At 38.2% G+C, this 8410-nt stretch overlaps 1 pseudogene; it reads left to right on the forward strand.

The window, feature by feature from the left end:
- On the forward strand, positions 1688-4351 carry LOC106506998 (annotated as a pseudogene).

Below are 8410 nucleotides of genomic sequence, written 5' to 3' on the forward strand. Positions count from 1 at the left end.
TTAAATCATCTCTAGATTACTTACAACACCCAAAACAATGTAAAATCTATGTAAATAGTTGCCACTATGCAGCAAGTTCAAGTTCTGCTCTTTGGAGCCTTCTAGAATTTTTTTCTGAGGATTTTTGGTCCATGATTGGATAAATCTACAGATTTGGAACCTGTGGATACAGAGGGCTGACTATATGCATGCATTCTAATTCTGGGAGGGAAACTGTATTATGAATAGCACTAATCTTTGAAATCTTTGAAGGCAGGACTATATACTGGTTAGAATAGATAAATATGGCAGGGCCTTATGAACCCAAATATGGCAGGGCCTGATGACCCCTTAGGTGCACTGACAATATTATACATTCACAAAACTGTTGGAACCACAATTCTAAGTACCAGCAAAGCAAAATGAACGCTTTAATTGTCAGTTAACTCTTACACATTCCATTAGACTTGCAAATTTATTTATTATATTCTTATTTTTTAAAATAAAAGAAAGCCAGTAGAAAATTATAGAAGAATCCACATGAAGTAATCTGATATATACCAGGGGCATGGGCCTATATTTTCAGTTTGACCACAAGTTTTTTTTTTTGTTTTTTTTTGTCTTTTTGCCTTTTCTGGGGCCGCTCCCGCAGCATATGGAGATTCCCAGGCTAAGGGTTGAATCAGAACTGTAGCCACCGGCCTACACCAGAGCCACAGCAACTCGGGATCCGAGCCACGTCTGCAACCTACACCACAGCTCACGGTAACGCCGGATCCTTAACCCACTGAGTGAGGCCAGGGATCAAACCCGCAACCTCATGGTTCCTAGTCAGATTCATTAACCACTGCACCACAACAGGAACTCTGACCACAAGTATTTGATATCAAAATGAAGTGGAAGGCCAGATGATCAAGGATCTCTTTAAATTTTTTAAAAATCATATCAAAAATATTTTAGTAATAAATATGATGAGACAATGTGGAATATTTTTCAAGTAGATCAAAACTAGAGCACAAATAAATGTAGAAAAAGGCCTAATTAGATAAGTATATCTTGACTTCGTTGAAATTATTTCGTGCACAACAAAAGGAACCATAAAAAAAATGAAAAGACAAGCTAGGGAATGGGGTAAAATGGTTTCAAATGGTGCAACTGACAAGGGCTGAATCTCTAAAATATACAAACAACTCATACGACTTAACAAAAAATCAACCCTATTAAAAAATTGGCAGAAGACCTAAATAGACATTTCTCCAAAGAAGACAGGCAGGTGGCCAAAAAACACATGAAAAGATGTTCAATGTTACTAATTAGAGAAACGTAAATCAAAACTACAATGAGGTACCACCTCACACCAATCAGAATGGCTATAATTAATAAGTCTATAAATAACATGCTGGAGAGAGTGTGGAGAAAAGGGAACCCTCCTACACTGTTGGTGGGAATGTAAATTGGTACAACCACTATGGAAAACAGTATGGAGGTTCCTCAGAAAACTAAATATAGAACTACCATATGACCCAGCAATCCCACTCCTGGGCATATATCTGGACAATACTAAAATTCAAAAAGATACATCACCCACATGTTCATAGTAACACTATTCACAATAGCCAAGACATGGAAGCAAACTAAATGTCCACTCAGCTATCCTAGGCCTCACCAACACCAGTTTTTGAACTTATATCCTTATTATAGACCAATCATGAGCTCCTAGATTCATCAGAATTATTCCACCAAGGTGGAGGCCGCCATCAACTGACAGGTCAACATGCACCTGCAGGCCTCCTACACCTACCTCTCTCTGGGCTTCTATTTCCAATGTAATGATGTGGCTCTGGAGGGCTGGGCCACTTTTTTCCCACAAATTGGCTAGAGAGAAGCACAAGGGCACCAACCATTCCTTAATGGCTGCAGAGCCCTCTTCCAGGACATGCAGAAGCCATCTCCGGATGAATAGGGTAAAACCCAGGACGCTTGGGAAGCCACCCTGCTCCTGCAGAAGAACCTGAACCAAGCCTTTTGGCTCTGCCTGCTCTGGGTTCTGCCTCTGACCTCCTGGAGAGCCACTTCCTGGATGAGCAGGTGAAACTCATCCAGAAGACAGCGACCACCTGACCAACCTCCACAGGCTGGCTGGTTCCCAGGCTGGGCCAGGCGAGTATCTCTTGGAAAGGCTCATCCTCCAGCATGACCAAGGGGCCTCCAGAACCCAGTGGCCTTTGAGACCCTCTGGTGTCAGGGGTCTGCCTGAAGCCCCTCTCTGCAGCCATTAGGCAGCTTTTTAACCAACCGGGAAACCTCTCCCATGCTTTGGACCAAATGGGAATATAAAGCTTTTTGCAGCACCAAAAAAAAAAAAAAAGAATGTGCACAGATCTGAAAGAGGGGATGATGGGTGGGAAGAAGATTAAGCACCCCTATGTGTTTAGAGCAGTGGTTCTCAACTCAGGCAATCTTGCCTCCCAGAAGAAATTTGGTCACACCTGGAGACATTTTTGGTTGTCACAACAGGAAAGGGAAGCTACTGGCATCTAGTAAATAGAAGCCAGGGATTCTGTTAACATCCTACAATGCACAGGACAACCCTCCACCAACCCCACCAACAAAGAATGATCCTGCCCCAAATATCAATAGTTTGGATTTTGAGAAACTGTTAAAGAATTGGAACTGGAGTTTTAGAAATTTTAGTCTTTGCCAATTCAATAGCCAGAGATGGTATCTTGTTGCTTAGATTTACATTTCCTTGGTTACTAGTGAGCATAAATATTTCTAATGTTTAAATATATTTATTAGCTATGTATTTCTTCTTTAGTACACTTTCTGTTTGTGCCCTCTGGAGATTTTTCAACTGGTTATTGATTTGTTGTTTAGTGTCCTGGAAGAACTCTTTATATATTACAGATAGAAAACCTGTGTGTCATTTATGTTGCAAATATTTCTCCTACTTCAACATTGTCCTTGATTTTTTTCCTGTGCAGTTTCTTTCATGTAGTCAAATCCATTATTCTCATCTTTTCATATTTTCTACTTTTATATTATAAAAGCTGTTTTCAATCCAATTGAAAAATGGGCAGAAGACCTAAAGAGACATTTCTTCAAAGAAGACATACAGATGACCAACAGGCACATAAAAGCTATTTTCAACCCAAACTGCATAAACTGATTAATACAACCTGATAAACAATATAATAGAATGATATGTCCCATACCAACAGTGTGGAGGCACACAAAAATAGTCAACTAAAATAGACAGAAAGAGCAGAATTAATTTATTTTTATCCTAAGTGCCTAGAAGAGTGCCTGGTACATAATAGGCTACCAAGAGATAGTCACTAAATGTTCAATAAATAAATAAGTGGTATTTAAAGGTCATATAATTGCAGCTTATGAAATAGGATAAAATATTCATACTTGCAAACATTCTTTGTGGAATTGGATAATGAGTAGAAGAGAACATACACTTTTGCTTTCCTCATAGCTTATCCCCTTCAAAGCTCTGTCTGAATCTATGGGCTTCCAGGTTTTCAAAGTCATCCTAAGAATAAGCATCAGGTTAAGAGCTGGTCCACATGACTTTGAAGATATCTATGCATCTCCAGATCCTCTTCTCAATCCAAATTGAATTTTGTTTTGGTTTTGAAAGGAAAAGATTATTCTCCCTTCCCACAGATACACACACATGCACATAAACATTTCAAGTAAAAAGTAAAAGCTCTTCTGGACCCCATCCCACTTCCTAGAGGTATGATGCAGCCTTCCATTTTTTTTTTCTGGCCACACCCATGGCATGTGGAAGTTCCTAGGGCAGGGATCAAATCCGTGCCACAGCAGTAACCTGAGCAACAGCAGAGACAAATGCTGAAACTTTAACTTCTAGGCCGCTAGGGAACTGCCATCCTTCCATTTTTAAAATGTATTTGTGATAGGCATAAGTTTGTTACTGGTTGCTTTGTTATAAGAAATAGCACATTTTTTGTTTTGTTTTTAAAATAAAATTCAACTTAGTTCTGAACCCTCACACTCCTAGCTGATAGGGTACTCACTACCAATCATTCTTGGAACTTACAACAGTAACAGATTCTACAGGAATCTCAGCGTTAACTAAGTCATAGGGAAATGAGAAATCCTTAATATCAGGTGGCCACCATCATTACTGATGATTCTGCTATCCAGTGAGGCCATTGAATTCTGATTTTCTCCCATCTGCCAGGTACCAACACTCTGGTGTGCATGGCAGGAAGATGAGGTTTTTTTTCCATACTTCCAGTGGCTCTAGGATTTACCTCTTGACAAAATTCTTGTGGATTTTTTTTTTCTTTTTAGGGCCACACCTGTGGCATATGGAAGTTCCCAGGCTAGGGGTCAAATCGGAGCTATAGCTGCTGGCCTACACCACAGCCAAAGCAACACAGGATCCAAACCACATTTGTGACCTACACCACAGCTCACAGCAATGCCAGATCCTTAACCCACTGAGTGAGGCCAGGGAGTGAACCTGCATCCTCATGGATACTAGTCAGATTCGTTTCTGCTGGGCCATGATAGGAACTCCAAAACCTTGGATTTTTTAATCAGTCTCCTGCATATGCCTTCCACCAACAGTAGTATTGCCACATCCCTGACCACAGTCTCAAAGAACCTCTTCCTTTCCAGTAATAATCATCTGCCAGTTGACAGCAGGTACAAACTTCTATCCTCGAAGAAACTCCAGACTTTACCAACAAACACCTGGACAGGTGTTATTGTTTGAGGTTTTTTTGGAGTGCTTTTCTTTTGTGAATTTTCCCACTAGGGCTGCTCCTAGTAAATGCAGAAAAGGAAAGAAGGGAAGGAGGGAGGGAAAAAAGAAGAAAAGAGAGATGGATGGAAGAATTAAGGGAAGGAAGAATGGAACTGCTCCACTCTTTACTTACCATTCCACCTCCCATCCCCAAAAAAGGAGATTGATTCCTAGAAATGAGTTGGCTCTGAGCCAAGCAGGATAGGTTTAAGACTCTAGGAGTTGTACTCAACTTGATGAAGATCTTAGGAAGACTGAAATAAAGACTGTCTTTAATAATCCTCATGTAACACATTTAAAATCTTTTCAAAGGAAAGAACTCAGAAGTTAGCAAAATATTTCCACCCACAAGGTCCTCTAAAGCTCACTAATTTGAAGAGGTCATCACACCTGTCTCTATTTCTTCCCTCACACTGGCAATGACCCAAAAGCTTTTTGATTGCTGAATAGCATAAGATTGTGTGACCTTCTAGGAGATTTTTAATTAATGAAAAAAGAGCAGCAAGAACAAATATCTGGAGTTAATCAAACACTGTAGCAGCAACTTAAGATTTGATCAGAGTGGATTTCCACTTAAAATGATAACATCAAACTTCTGTATTATTAGAAAACCATTATGAGTGAGGATGAAGCAGAGCATGGACTACATTAAGGAAAGTATGCTTTAGAATCCCTTAGCAATAAGTGGAAAAAGTTATTTTCTATTATCTTCCCTAAGTTTTGCTTTCCTTAAAACACTCAGTTCCAGTCAATTTTAACATGAACTAAACTATTTTTCCAGAATGTTCTGACATTAATTTTTTAATCAAACTGTTGGGATAGTTTTTCAACTCCCGAGTATCAGCTCTATGGTCACACTTTCATTTAGATTGTCTGCTTTTGACAAAAGTTGGGGAAATATTCCACCACCTTAAAAGAGGCCACACATTAGTTGGCACATCACAAAGAATGTGGGAAAAAAATTGTTAAACATTAGATGATGTATAAATAATCAGTCCTCGCATCCTTGAAAGAGCTGAAAGAATGTCACCAAACACCAAACACACACTCGAATATCTTGGAAGAATAAGTACTTGACATTACCCATTTGTAATCACAACATTCTTTTCTCTGTTTAGGAGTGGAAGCAGACCTGCTCAAGACTTTTTTTTTTTTTTTTTTTTTTTTTTTTTGCCACACCTACAGCATTCAGAAGTTCCCTGAAGCCAGGGATGGAATCTGCACCACAGCAATGACAATGCTGGATCTTTAATGCACTGAGCCACCAGGGAACTCCTCATCAAGACCTATTCTTTTTAAAAATTTTTCATTAAAGGATAGTTTATTTACAATGTTGTGCTAATTTCTGCTGCACAGCAAAGTGACCTGGTCATTCATATATATATGAATATATATGAATATATTCTTTTATCATATGAGAAAAATATCTATTCTTAAGGGCACTTACTGACCCATAGATGAGCCCCTTTGCCCCATTTTCACTAAATAGTTATAAGTTATAGTAAGTCAATTCATTACTCTGGATCTTTGTCTCCCCATCTATAAAATGGGGCTAAATAATAAACTACCCTATCTACTAGTCCATGAAGCTTAGGAAAGGCTGAAATAAGACGATGTATGTATTCACAAAATATAAATCTTTTTCCCACCTATTCCACATCTCTGTAGCCAGAAAGTATACTAGGTGCTCAAGAGATAAAACAGAGTCACTGTCTTCATGGGTCGTTATATCATAAGGTGTTCCATCAATCAGCAGACCTATTTTAGCCCCTGATATTATGTGCTAAGTGAAGGGGTTTAATAAAGGTACAAAACAGGGTACTTAAATATAACACTGTAAATCAATTACGATTCAATTTAAAAAATAAAAAAAAGGAAAAAGAAAAGTAGGGTCCTTACCTTCAAGAAGCATAGTCTATGCAAGAGGCATGCCCATAAACAACTGCAAAATAGCACAGTTGAAGGCTTTCCTGCATTTTTATTCATTGCTAATGTTCTCTGCCTGCAATTAGGAGGCGCTGCCACCATGTCATCTATACTGACCTGGATATGCTCTTTGATTGATTGATTGATTGATATTCTCTTGGTTGCACCTGCCACATATGGAAGTTCTTGGACCAGGGATTGAACCCACATCACAGCAGCAACCCAAGCCACTTCCATGACACCTCCAGAGCTTTCACCTACTGCGCCACAAGAGAATTCTCGGATATTTTCTTTTGCTTTGAAGAGTTCTGTTCCCCATATGTGTGGGAAACTGAGAAAGAAATTAGCATGCTTTATACTCCATTATCCATATTATGATTAAAAAAACAGAAATCTTTCTTAAAATAAGTTAAGCACCAACATTAAAGAATGAAGCAGATAGTCATCCAAGGCAAGTTTTTAAAAAGACATTAACTTCTTTGTTATTTTTCTCACTAATGGTTAACAAGCATTGTTTAGGGCAGATTCATATTTTTTGCACTGTAGTCCTCAAGATCAAAATATGAGTTTATTGTTGAGAAAACATCTTAGAGTATAATTGTTCTTATTAATTATATAAGTTAATCTTACTGGAAATACTTAAGCAAAATAAATTTAAAATTCCAATGAGAAACATATAAGATTCACCAAAGGAAACTTTTCCTCAAAGCACTTAACTGACATGAGATATTGTTGTGTATGAGCTCTTTCTGTTTTTTTAATGAAGTATCAAGTTTTCCCAAGATAACATCCCATGGGAGCTGGGAAACTTATTTTTAAAGGGTGTAATTTTTTTTCTTTAATATGCTGCTACAATTCTAGGAGAGCAGTTACTCTATGGGGAAAAAAAAAGCATTCCAGTGGATTGCCATCTGTATAGCCCCATTCCAAATGATGGGAACAAGCTGGTTCAGAGGCTGAATGACAAATATTATAAATTTCAAACAAATCTAAATCTTCCATTCTAGGCAGCTCGGACGCTTGAGAAATCATTGAAAATCATTTGATAACCATGTCATCACACACCTTGAGAGGTGTTTTGGCTTCAAGGATTACAATTACCTGAGAAACACAGAACCATTTGCCTTGCAGAAGCTATTTAGATTTGAAGACCTCTTCACCACAGCCCTGAAACTTCATCTTACATCATCTCCCAATGCAAGCTGACTGTATTATGCTTGGAGTTGCATTAAAAGCTGTGGCACTACTTTTACTGCAGAATTGTTTTACTGACAAGTCCTGCAGACAGTGTTAATATGATGGGTTGTGGCACAGACAGGAACTTTTGAGAGGAGAGGTTAAAACCTGGAAAACGGTTTGGGGAACAAGTGATTTAGCAACAGGAAGAAATCATTTAGCCAGCAAAGCAGCAGGACTGAACAGGGAAACATTCAACTATGTATCAAGGTCAAAGAAAAGCATGAGATCAATTAGAGTAGATATTTACAGGCACTTAATATTTGATGATGCTGATATTTAAAGAGAAAAGACAAGGAATTCATCTTTTCTGTGTGCCATTAATTTATAAATATTCTACATTTAAAAACAAACTTTTTCACAAAAATGATGTCCTTTGATCATCTTTCTTTCTTGAGACATATTTCTTGTTTGATTTGTTTTCAATAATTGAACTTTATCAGAGCATACCATTTAAAATGCTTCTTCATTTAACCCCAAAGT

The sequence above is a fragment of the Sus scrofa genome, chromosome X (assembly GCF_000003025.6).
Source record: "Sus scrofa isolate TJ Tabasco breed Duroc chromosome X, Sscrofa11.1, whole genome shotgun sequence".
In the NCBI taxonomy this organism is placed as follows: domain Eukaryota; kingdom Metazoa; phylum Chordata; class Mammalia; order Artiodactyla; family Suidae; genus Sus; species Sus scrofa.